Source organism: Zonotrichia albicollis, chromosome 9 (assembly GCF_047830755.1).
Source record: "Zonotrichia albicollis isolate bZonAlb1 chromosome 9, bZonAlb1.hap1, whole genome shotgun sequence".
Taxonomy (NCBI): domain Eukaryota; kingdom Metazoa; phylum Chordata; class Aves; order Passeriformes; family Passerellidae; genus Zonotrichia; species Zonotrichia albicollis.
In genome coordinates this window covers 646,898-660,315 of record NC_133827.1, presented here as the reverse complement: position 1 = coordinate 660,315, position 13,418 = coordinate 646,898, and positions in this window count along the sequence as shown.

Here is a 13,418-nt window from a genome sequence, read left to right as displayed (position 1 = left end):
GTGGGGCAGCCGGGGGATGCCGACAGCCTGCAGGGACAGAGGCGCAGGTTTGCTCAGGATCAGAGACACCTTTCCCCTGCTTGCCCCAACTTGTCATCACTGCCACCAGTTCTCTCCTCTACCTGGAACGTGGGGACACTTTATCAGTCTTATGCCTCACCTGGATCTACTGAAAGTACAAGAAACTTCAGTGTTTCAATCTCACTTTGAAGTCTTGAGAAGTTTTTGAGCCCACTCTGAGGCACTGATGAGTCTGATGCAAAGAGCACCAAATCCCCAGAGGCTCATTAAAGTCCCTGTGCTGTGTCTGTGCTGCTGAGCTGGGCTGGGCTCCTGGCACAGAGGCAGCTCCTGGCAAGGGCAGCACTGCAGAGAGACAGCTCTGGGCAGGAGCAGCTCCTGTGCACAGCCCAGCAGGGCTGGGGCACTGCCAGGGCCCCTCAGGGACACCAGCAGGGCACAGACAGAGCTCACAGGGGCTCAGCACTGGCAGGGGCTGTGGGATGTCCCCGGGGGGGCTGTGTCACAGCAGCTCCTCTGTGGCTGTGTCATAGAGGCACAGAGCAGCTGAGATGTCAGCAAGGGGCTGTGTGACAGCACAGAGTGGGCTGTGTGAGGTCACAGAGTGGGCTGTGACATCACAGAGTTTGTTGTGTGAGGTCACGGAGCAGCTACAGTGTCATAGAGGGGACTGTGTGACATCACAGAACAGGCTATGAGATCATGGCATGGCTGCATGACATCATAGAGCATGCAGTGAGGTCAAAGTATGTGCTGTGACCTTACAGAGTGTCAGTATGACATCACAGAGAGGGTTTTGTGACATCACTGAGGGGGGCTGTTACATCACAGAGCTGGCTGTGACATCATAGAGTAGGGTGTGAGGCCGTAGAGCAGATCCTGCCATCATAGAAGGTGGCTCTGTGACATCAGGGAGTGGGCTGTGACAACACTGGGTGGCTGTGTAACATCATAGAGCAGGCTGTGACATCACAGTAGAGATTGTGAAATCATAGAGTGACTTTCGACATCACAGAGACTTCTGTGACATCACAGAGCAGCTGTATCGCATCATAGCGTGGCGTCTCAGAGTTGGCTCTGGCACATCACAGAGGGAGTCGGACATCAAAGGGGTTGTGTGACATCACAGGGGCTGTGTGACATCACGGGGGCTGTGTGACATCACAGGAGCTATGTGACATCATAGGCATCTTTGTGACATCACAGGAACAATGTGACATCACAGGGGATTTGTGACATAACAGGGGCAGTGCGACATCACAGGGTCTGTGTGAGGTCACTTGGGAGGTCACTCTGCCCCAGCCCCCCTCACAGCTCCCCCCAGAGCAGTCCGACCCTGCTCGTGCACAGCAGGGTCCCCTGTCCCCCCGGGTCCCCCCGCCCCCGGCCCCGCAGCCTCCCCCAGAGGATGTTCCACGAGATCGACCCCAGAGCCTGACACGGGGACGGGGGGCCAGGGCCCTGGGGGTGGCACACAGGTACAGGGACCCCTCGGCAGTGTCCTCGTTCCTCCCAGGGCCAGAGCCTGGGCCAGGGCTCCTTCACCCTGCTACCAACAAGGCCTTGAGAGCACTGAAAAAATCCCCCGCAAGGGAGCAGCAAAAACCAGATTGAATATTAAGGGACAGCAGCGCAAAGTTCCTTGGCAAGAGTCACTCTGCTCCTGACTGGACACTTCAGGCACAGCAAGGAAATAAAGCAACAACAAAACCAAACAGAATCCAAACAATCAAACCAGAAATTTACTGAGAACCAGGGCTTTCATTCCTAAGGAAAAGAACTGTCCTTCTTATCTAGGTGCCCATGGCCAGAATTGGGATTTCACCTCCAGTATTTCCTATTGGGACAGAGTGGAGGAGTTTCTTAGCTCAAGACATTTCATGTGTGGGGAGTGTTGCAGTGTGTTGCAATTTCCTGTTTTAAACTTCCCAGCCCCTTCCCAGGTGTGGCAATATCTCTCTTCCCCTTGCCCCCTGCTGGGCTGTCAATCAGTCTTAACATTCCAGCAAGGCCATTGTGCGGTTGGTCAGGTTCAAAAGATGCCCCTGTGCCCAGAGGTCATTGGTCTGTCTAGTTGTCATCGTTCCTGAGACCCTGCCCCTCCCACCTGGTTGGTGGCTCACCTGTCTCTTCCCTCCCCCTCCCCCCGGAGCTTAAAAAGTCACTCAGGCCATGCGGTCGGGATTCTGTTGGAGCTGTTACCTGAGATTCAGATGTCTGTGACCATGGAATAAACTGTTGATTTTAACCCTCTGGCAGAATCTGTCTCCTTTTCCTCCTCACCTTAGCCTGAAGCCTTCCCACCTGAGGCGAACTGAGTTTCTACAAGCCTGGACTTGTTTCGGCGCTCAGCTGCACCATCCAGCCAGCCAAAAATGTCTCTGAGGTGAAACACCACAGTTGCTGCCTTTGGCCCAGCAGCAGGGTTCAGACGAGCCCAGGCATGATCTACCTGGTAATATTGGGATCTTGTTCCAATAGGGGAGGAAGGGGCAGGTCCAGCCCTTCCCTGCCCTGGAACCCCAGCCCTGCCCTGCCCTGGAACCCCAATTCCCCCAGAGCCTCTATGCCAGCCCAGCAGTGTCTGCCAGTCCCTGGCACAGCACAGGCAATGCTCCACAGCCACCTCTGCAGCCCCAGCCCAGCTCCTGAGGGACCAAATGACCCACAGTCCCACCTGGGGGAAGGGCCCAGGGAGACCAAGGGGTATTGAAGGCTGACCACAAGGCAAGCACACATCCTGACCCTACCTCCTCTTGGAATTTCCATCTTACCAGTGCTGGAATCCAGGAGTTGGTACCTCTGTGTATGCTCTTCTTTATCCTTTTTGCCTCTCTCTCTTTCTGTCCTTTTCTTCTATTTCGGTCCTTTTGCAAATTTGAGTAATGTAAAATTCAAATAGCTTAGAGTTTGTGAAGTTGAATGGGCCAAGTCAGTGCTTTAAGAAGTGTTCTGTGTTGATTGAATGTCATATTAAATCTTTTGCCAAAAATTCTCTGACTTTCTAAAGTTACCAGTAAAGACTGTTTTGTTGTTTTGAGCTCCTGAGGATCTCTTGTTGGTATTTCTCCAGGACGTCCAATTCAGAATACAGAAACAATTGTAATTCCTTTTAAATATCTCCTTGACAGAGTTTTCTACTGGATGGAAGTCAGGGCTTGTGTGTCCTGCTTGGCCCATCCCAGGCAGGGCTTTCCCAGCCCCATTCCACACTCCATTTCCCAGCTGGAGCCGCTGGTGCCTCTGAGTTGTGCTGCCCCAGCCCCAGGGACACTCTCCTTGTCTGCCCATTCCCCCACGGTCTCTGGGCAGGGATGGCCTCACTGGGGGCTGCTGACATCCTCAGCACCTTGGAGGCTGCTGCTGAATTTTCCTGCTCCAGAGGCTCGTTCAGCCTTCAGCTCTTCAGTGCAGGAATTCAATGTCTCAGGGCTCATTAACATTCAGAACAGCTAAACAAGCTAAGCTTCTGGGAATAATTTGATTTAAGTGTTCAAATCAAATGTGTGGTTAATTAGTCAGATTTCAGAAGCCAATTCAATGTGAATACCCTGAATTTAAAAAAACAGCAAGAAAATATTTTTTTAGGTCCTGTATTTTTTTTTTTTTACTAGTACTTCCTTGAAATGTGCGATCTCTAATTGACGTTGAATCCAAGTACCTCCTCATGCAGTTTGACTGGGTATGAAAATCAAGACCTTTCATGGCTGACAATCAATCAGACTCTGTCCCTATCCCCACCCCACCATTTTTCCCATCCAAGGCTGGCACCACGAGCAGCCTTGTGCAAATCTGAGCTCCCTCCAGCCCACACTTGACCTAGCCAACAAACCATAGTTGAACAGGATATAACTCAATAAAAATTACACCGTTAAAATAACAATCACACAATTACAAACTCTTCCCTGAGCTATGTGCAATGTCCCAGCATGTCTGATGAGTCCACTGTTCATAACTGCTTTGCATACTAAAACTAATTTTTGACTAACGTGGTTCTGTGATAGATATAAACACAATTAAATTATTGTATGAGGATTCTTGTCCTGGACTGAGGACAGAACAGCTCAAACAATTCCTGATTTGCAAATCTATCAGTGGTGGATGGAGAAGGGAGGTCAGGCTGCCCTTGGTGTTGAGGAAATGCTGAAACCAGCCTGACTCATTTCATCTGCTCATGCCCTGGCTGATCTCCCCTCTTTCCCCTTCCACCCATTGGCTTTTGTCTCCCCCAGCCCCCTGTGAAGAGCCTGGCTCTGTGTTCTCCATCCCCTCCTTGCTGGCACTGCCAGGCTGGCATGAGGAGCCCCTCAGCCTTCCCTGCTCTGGGCTGGACCAGCCCAGCTCCCTCAGCCTCTGCTCACAGCCCAGGGGCTCCAGCCCCACCTTGGAGGCCCTTCCCAGATCCTGCTCCAGCTGCCAGACATCTTTCCTGCCCTGGGCAACCCAACCCAGGCCTTAGTGACCTGGATAATCCCCGTCCTTGATGTCCTGGTCACACAGCCCTGGCCCCTTGTCCCCATGTCAGGCTCTGGGGTGGATCCTGTGGAACATCCTTTGGTGGAGGCTGTGGCTCCAGGTGGGCCGGGGGGATCCTGGGGGACAGGGACCCTGCTGGGCATGGACAGCATTGGAGTTGTTGGGAGAAACTGTGAGGGGGAGCTGGGGCAGAGTGACCAACCCAGTGACCTGACACAGCCCTGCTGGGATGTCATACAGCCCCTCTGGGATGTCACAGCCCGCTCTGTGATGTCACAGCCCATTCTCCAATGTCACACAGCTGGTCTGTGATGTCACACCAGAGTCTGTGATGCCATAGTCTGCACTGTGATGTCACAGCTGGATCTCTGATGTCACAGAGGAAGACTATGATGCCATGGCTGCTCGATGACCTCACCTAACCCACTCTGTCATGTCATAGCCCACTCTGTGACCACATGGTACCAGATGATAAATTGTCTTCACCAGGTGAGATGACACCTGGAGCTTGTTCTCCACAACCCCAGGACAGTGGAAACCACACAGTGCCCATTGTGTGAGAAGGGGAACTGGAAAATCAGCAGCCTGAGTGTTCTGCCAGCTCAGCCAGGCCCATGGGAACATTGGGGTGCACGACCACCAGGGAGACCCCAGGACAGGAGAATGCATGGGTAAAGGGGAGGGGAAATACGTTAATGGTTTTGGGGAAATTATTATCATATGTATTTTTAGTCCAGGACAAGCAATGAATATGTATGCAAAATATAGAATATAAAGAGAAACTTTCCTGTACTCAGCATGCACAGCTTTGGGAGGAGCTCTCCCCCATGCATCCAGCTGAATAAAGAATGCTGCTTCTTAATGCTACATTGGGGTTAAGGAATTTTCTGTTTTACTAAACTTTTGGTAACACTCCCACTGCCAAGGAAAGCTCTGTCTGCTGCTGTTCACAAACAGAGGCGGGCTGGTGGCAGATGTGGGGCTCAGAGGCTGCCTGGGGCACAGTGACCATGAAATAATGAAGTGTTCAATGTTCTGTGAAAGAGGGAGGGGCAGATACAAAACTTCTGCACTGGAAATAGAAAGGGTGTCAAAGGAAGGGGACCAGGACACCAGATGGTTCATCACAGGTCCAGTTATTGAAAAAAGCATCAAACACTTATACAGCAAATAATAAGCCTATGAATATTCTGTAAGCCAAGCAATCTATTGGTTAAACTATACTATTAACTCTTCCACATTCCTTTGGGCCTACGTTCTCTACTTCTCACGTCTTGCTGTCCATTTCTTTATCATACTCAGCTAGGCCCAAGGACACACTATCCTGCAGGTGCAGGACTTGGAATTAGCCACGGCTTTGTACTTTTCCAGTCTCTAGTCAGCTAAATTCCCAACATTTCCCGTTTTTTGTTTTTTTTTTTTTTTTTTTTTTTTGAAGAAGCAAAGTTCTATGGGCTAACTGTGTCACACATTTTGCAACACAAGAATAGGCAATTCTAACAATTATTACATTACAAGTAGTATTCTCAACTAGCAAGGTTTCTCTCTTACAAGGGATCTAAGCTAGGGAGACAAACCAAAAAGGCTATCACTATTTATAGGATATGCTATATAACAGATACAAAAAGGATTCTATGCGCTACAAGGCTAAAACAAAACTCAGGTGTGCTAATACAATTTACAAAAATAAGCTAAAGGAGTAACATGTGTGCAGGTTTCATCTGCGTCGATTGTCTGGTAAGTTTGCTTTCCATTCTCAAACAGCAGATATACTTCAAACAGGAATGGCTCTACTCACAAATGCTTCTGATTTTCTCTTTTAACTAAAGTTTCTCTGATGTTCACAACAACACTTTGCACACAAGTCATAAAATAAACGCCTAGCATAAAAGCATAAATCTATCTAAGATCACTTAAATTTAATAACATTTAGACTTAAATTACTTAAAACATTTAAACTTAACAGAACTTAACATCACTTAAACTTATCTTTACTTAAACTTAACAAAAATTAAACTCAACAAAACTTTAACTTAGCAGAACTTAAGTTTAACAGACCTTAACCTTAACAAAACTTAACTTTAACAGAACTTAAACTTAACAGAACTTAAACTTAACAGATTTTCAAATCAACAGAACTTACATGTAAAATCACTTAAATTTACCAGAACTTAACTATAACAGAACTTAACTGACATTAAATTCTACATAACTTAAACTTAATATAATTTAAATGTAACAGAATCTAACTTCACTTAAACTTAATAACACTTAAATTTAACAAAAATTAAACTGAACAGCACTTAAACCTAACAGGAGATAAACTTAATGAAACTTAACTTTAACAGTATTTAACATTTAATGGCACTTAATAGATAATTTACCTTAAACTACTCAGCAATGGATAGAACTTACTATAGAAATAGAATATAGCATTTACTATAACTTACGTACAGGCCTGATTCTAAGATACTAAGCTAAAACAACTTTCTTCATGTCTTTGGTGCAGCATTTTTATACTTGAATGCACTTAAACCAAAGGAGTTTATTCAAGGTATAGCTGTGGAAAAATTCTTTTGAATTAAGTGCTTGCTTTTACCTTTACCACGTCTAAGCAAATCTAAAAGAATACAAAAAACACACGCATTACATCTTACTTATACAACCGCTTTAACATATCTTTAACATTTTTAAATTTTTCAAAATACAATTTCAGAGTTTGATGTTTAAAGTGTATGTTAATACAGGTGATTTTAAGACAGCATAACCGATGCTAAGTCAAATCGGCCGAAATTTGACTCACGCATTCACTACGCTGATTTCTCCTTCACAGTCTCTGTCAGGAAGAACAAAAAGTCTTTTTAACTTAAGCGAGGAACGTCTTGATAGTAATGCTCCTTGGTGTCACTTGTTTATTATCACTGGTTTCTTAATTGCAGTAGGGATCTTTTCTTTTGTTGACAAGAGTCACATTTATTACGGCTGTTAGGTCTAAAACCGAAGCTTTTTGCTGGCCGCGGGGCGGAGGAAGAAACGCTGGCGCTGAAAAAGCGCTCTGGTCCCGCGCCGCTTGTGTCGGAGCGGGCGACCCCCCCGCGCTGGGCTCTTTGTTTCGCGAGACTCGCCGGCAGGCTGAATCACTGCATGCGCCGCAGCCAGCGCAGCATCCGTGGTGGCGCAGGTCGCTCCCCCCGCGGCCGCCGCCGCTACTGCCGCTGCAGCGCAGCATCTCAGGCGAGCCGCTCGCCACGGCCGCTCCCCGTGGCGCAGCGCCCATGCCGAGTTCTGAGCGGCACAGCCCCGCAGGTGCCCCGAGCCGTGGCTGCTGTCTTGCGCTCAGAGACATGCTGAAGCAGTGTATTGTGCACCACCTGCCATGGCTTGCCCGATTTCTTTGCTGTCTTATCGTCTTCTAACACCGCTTCCCATAGTATGTCCCCAAATTTTCTCCATTCCAAGAGTTTGTTGCCTGATAGATAAAGGACACGAAACTCGGATAAATTTTGTGCGGTGCTTTATTAAGGGCCTGGGAGCCTGTAGACTAGCGTCCCAAGTCAGAGCCCCAACTTCACGTACAGGTGCCTCCCTTTTATATGATTTGCATACATGTGATTCATAACAAAGTCTCCAAGAAACAGTTCCCCTTGCCTAGCGACAGACCCCTTGTGATACATTCCTTAGTTCACAAACAAAATCATAAATCTTCTGCTTATCTTATTGTGTGCTGCCTCCAGACAGGTTAGCATTCTTACTTTCCTACACTGGTTTAAATATTTATTAAGTTCCTAAGACTACCTGCTAAGTTACACACAAAACCCAACACATACTATCAACGGCTACAAAACTGTTTAAAACAAACCAATTCGCACACAACTCATAACTAAACTGTAATTAAACATTTCGCTAAATTTAATTTCTTTTTCCAACAAATTTGGGACCGTATGTGGGTTAAGGAAAATCCCCTTAGCGTATCCATAGGCTAACAACTCTGGTAGCTCCTTTTTTAAATCTATCCCCTTTACCCCTTGCCTTTCTAGATATGCAGCAAATAAATCATACGCTGTTGCCTATCCATACCTATTCGTGAGTGTGCTCTTGCAGCTTTCCAGGCTTCCGGCAGCACGTAATGGCTCAAGTCACCAATCACCAGACTGATTTTTCTCTCCACCAAGGCAGCACCCTCTGAAATGACCAGGCTGGCAGCTCAGTTGAACAATGGGAGGTGCTTTTCAAGGAGTGCTTAATGAAATCATGGAACGCGTTGCCCCAGGATGCTATGGCTGTCAAAAGCATCCACAAACCCAAGAGGCAAAGAGAGGGGTTTCAGAGTGGCCATTTGAGAGGACAGCCTTTCTGAAATCTCTGGCACATGAGGCCCCTCTGTCACTGCTTCCTAGGAGCTGTGAGACCAGGCCATGCTGCTGTTTGTTGTCACCTCCCTGTACCTGTCCCTGAGACACAGTGCCACTGGGCTGTTATTGGGGCATTTTCCTTCTTTGCCAGCCCCAGCAGGCATTCAGCAGGGAGAGTCTGCACTGGCTCTCTGGAGCTGAGTTCCCACTCTATGATCTCGGCCTCTCTGTCACCCCCTCCACTCCCCCTCACACATTCCCCAAAAAGCAGCAGGATGTCTGCTGGCACCACCTCGGCCTGCAGGAAGTCCAAGTGGGTCCTGGCCTCTCCTGACCCACAGCACAGCTTTCTTTCATGCCAGCATGGAAATATAAAAACTGTATTATCACATCACACAGAGGGCCAGGAGCTTTTTGTTTTGGCTGCAAGTGTCCACAGGGCATTGGGGAACAGGAGAAAAAGAGTGTTTTGCAGCAAGCAACCCGGCTACTCAGGCAGGAGGGAAGGAAAAGCGTCTGGAAGCTGCTTTTTAGGACTTTGGTTGTTCTGCTGAAGCTTCTGACAGAGCTGATGGGCAGATCCCAGAGCTGTGGAGAGTTCCTGGGAAATTTTTCCTTGGATCTGTCTATGAATGCTCTCCCAGACATCAACTGCCATCTGTGTCCTGTCCATATGTTACTGCCTTGACTGTTGAGTGTCTGAGGTGCCTCTTGAGGCTGCTATGGACCTCCTTCACCAAGGAATGGATTGGGATACAACATCCCTTTCTGCTTCTTTTTGGGCACTGACAGAGCCTGGACCACTCTGGCTGGAGCTTGGGCTCTGGGCAAGCAAGATTGCAAATGAGAGCAGCTCATGGTCCTCAGCTCTTCCCTCCTGCTGGGACAGACAGACATGGCCATGGGGACAGAATGGAGCTGGAGATAGGGATCTGCCAGGTCACTAAGAAGGATGTGAGTTTTTCTCTGCTCTGTCACCACCAGTTCTGCCTGGGCTGCATCCTGCAGTGGGCACAGAGAAATCCAGTGTGCCCACTCTACAGAAGAATGATAGAAGCTGTCAGGTTTTCTGAGTAGGATGAACAGGACTACATACAATTTGCCATCAGCTCCCCCAAACAATGGCTGGAGTCCAGCAGGGAGAGAGCCTGGCCACCTTGCTGAAAGCAGCCCCCCAGACCCTGTGATGGCTGCTCCATCTTCCCCACAGGGAACACTGTCCCCAGCTGAGCAGGGGGCTGCAGGACCAGAGCCTGTGGATGGCCTCCTGCCCAAGGAGTGGGCCGAATTTTTCAAATAACAATGTCATCTACTGGACCAAAGGTGGCCCTGGCTGCACCAGAAGCTGGAGGGAATATGCCAGCACCAGAGATGGCTGGTTAAGGAATTCATAGAGCAGCATCCTGCACGCCCTCTGTGCCTATGGTCAAGTTGCCAAAATCTTGGTGCCAGTACTGCAGATTCTCCTCAGGAGCAGTCTGAATTGCAGCTAGCATAGTCCAGGGTAAAGAAGCAAAAAAGACATTTGCATAATCTCTACAGATGTTTTATTCAGCCATGCAGGGACATGTTCAGGTCCCAGCACCCACACACAGAGGGTCTCACTTTGTCTCCACAGGGGCCTGGGGGCTGACCCTGATCTCGGGGCAGTACAAAGATAAGGGGGGCAATCAGGGAATAGGGAAGGTGTGGATCAGGAACACAGGAACAGACACAGGAACAGGGGAAGGAGCCAATGGGGTCTAACAACTTTTTGAGGGAAACATCTTGTGTCTCCCTAGACCAGGGAATGCCAACCCAGGGTCTCCACAATTCCCCATGTTTTATATTATTAGGAAAGCTTCTCTGAAGGATCAACTGAATCAACAAAAAATGACAAAAACAATCAAAAGCACTGTCCTGGGTTGACTATATGATGCTTTTATCCCCAATCGTCTCATTCTGTTTATGTTGAATAATAATAAGTTTTGTACCTTTAAGAGTGTTACAGAGAGTGAAGGGGGAGAGAGAAGAAGCGCGCAGTTTGTTTTCAGACACTGCACTCACTCCTCCACATTCCTGCTCCTGACTGTGTTGTCTGCGGACAGACAGCGGAACAGAGAGCTCTTCTTTTGCTTTTTAGTTAGTGTTAGCTAGCTGAGGCAAAGAAGTTCCCTGGACTGTTTTTTTTCCCTTTTCTTTGGACCTCTTGGAACTGCTCTGGACTGAACACCCAGGAGAGCACCGGCAGCTGCAGCTGTGGCCCACTGGGCCAGGCCTGGCCTGCGACAATTCCAGCACTGAGAGACTGATCAGAGACTGAGTGAGCTGCTGCTTGAACCCGGGGTTTTCTCAGTTTGTCATCTCTTTTAGAGTGGCAAGGGGTCTCATTGTTTTGATACTGTTTTGGTCTTATTGTTTAATAAACAGGGTTTTTTTTTCCCACCTTTCTCCAAGGAGGTATTTTTCTTTCCTCCCGGACCAGTTGGGGGGGAGGGGCCGATTGGATCTGCTTTTCCCACCGGAGCTCCTTTGGGGGGATTCTTCCCCAAATTTGCTCTAAACCCGGACAAGCACTCATAAGACAATTGTTCAAAATGCAAACAATTCTGAGTTCCCAATGTGCCAACAGATTTCTTGGAGTGTCTTAGATCTGGCAGGAGGGATGCAGGGTTTTCTTAGCACAGTTTATCAGGAAGCTGAGTCACACACACTGAACCTCTGGTCCATGGCCTCCTCACTGCCATCGTGCAGCAAGGAGGCCCAGAGGCTGCTGTGCTCTGCTCCTGTCAGGGATGAACACAGCGGCTCTGTGGGCAGTGCCAGCTCCAGCTCCAGCAGCTCACAAGAGGAGACTCCTTCCAGAAGCTCTGCTGGCTCCAGTGTGGCAGACCAACAGAGCCCACTGGAAGTCCCCCTCCATTGCAGCCACCCCAGCTGCGCCCATCATCACTGCAGAGCAGGAGCTGCCCCAGAGGAGCCACGGCCGGAGCTCATGGCAGTGGCAGGTCCCTGTGCCCAGGGCAGAGCCACAGAACCTCTGCTCCTGCCTGGGACAGGGGCTGCTCACCCTGGTGTCCCACCGAGAGGAGGGATCCTGGGCCCCAAACTCTGCCCAGCCCTGCAAAAGGCCACCCTGCCAGCAGTGCCAGCAAGGTTCCTGCAGCCATTCAGTCAAATCAGAGGAAACAAATGTCTCTGTAGCTGACACAGCCTCTGCACACAGCTTTCTCCCCCTTCTCCTGGTGCCTTTCCCTGGCTCCAGCAAGAGCTGCAGGAAATGCTGTGTGAGCCATGATGATGGAAGAGCTACTGATAAAAACACTGGGGTGATGCTTTCAGAGGAGTCATGAATGGAAGACTGACCAAGCTTCCAGCCAATGGTATGCCAAAAGTTTCCATGCTTTAAATAATTGACTGCAATAAATTAGTAAAAAGAAAGATACGGAAACAAATTAAATCTCCCACAGCTGCTGGCTTTCCTCAGGCCCCATGGTCTATGTACTGCTAGACTTACTTCATTTAGGCAGAATATGAACTGCCCTGACTTCTTGGAGATTGACCACAAGGTCTCATCTGTTGTGGGCAGTCACTAAAATTGGCTCAGCAGAGGCATCTTCAGATGTCCAAGTGTAGCAGAAATACATATTCTCTGCTTCATGACTGTGTGGCAGCAGCTGCTGGTGTGGATTTGTCAGCGTTGCTTCATGGATTACCCCTGGGAAGGAATTGTGTGCACAGGCACAGTGTGATGGCTTCGATCTCCTCTAATTACTCCAATCGGATGATGGCCAGAACTTATAGGCAAAAAGCATCATGACGGAATAATTTACAATATTCTCCAAACTACTCTTATGGTTTTGATTTTCTTACTGATTAGGTTCAGTGTCTGGCCTCAAGAAATCAGTCCAGAAAGAACAGGCAAAGCTCAGCTTACAAGTTAGGGTGCAAGTCTTTAATCTGCTGTTTTTGCAGCAGGTACAAAGAACTTCTCAACGTATTTGCAAAAAAATCTCTTGGTTCTTGCTATACCTATCCAGAACCCGACTCTCTGCTAATTTTATTTTGATTTGAGATCCAAGCATGATTTTTTTCTGGACAGGGAAGTAAGAACCAGCTGCAAATACAGACTACAGGTGTGAATCTATACTGCATGGACTGAGGTGTATCTTGGAATTAAAGGCAAGAAGGGATGCCATGGTAAATGTGAACATTTAGTGCTGGCATAGGAGCCTTCTGCAATGCTCCACCAACCCATGGTTCACATTGCTACAAACTCTCTTTCTGATGTTACAAAGAGTGTTGAAGAGCTGGCTGTAAGTAAAAAAAAACAACCAGAATGTTAATTTTTGTTAATATGGCAAACAATGACTATCTAATAATTCAGAGCTCATAGAAGTGAGTATTCAGATTTCCACTTAGTATGTGCTGGCAGTTTTAATTTGAAATCAACAAGTTTATCCAAATCAAGTTATCCATAGGAATTAATTTGCTCTATGATCTACCTAAAAATGCCTCATTATCTGATAAGTTTAGTAGAAATTTGCAAAGTCAACAGTCCACAGATTTTCATTTCTTGTTTAGTGGCTA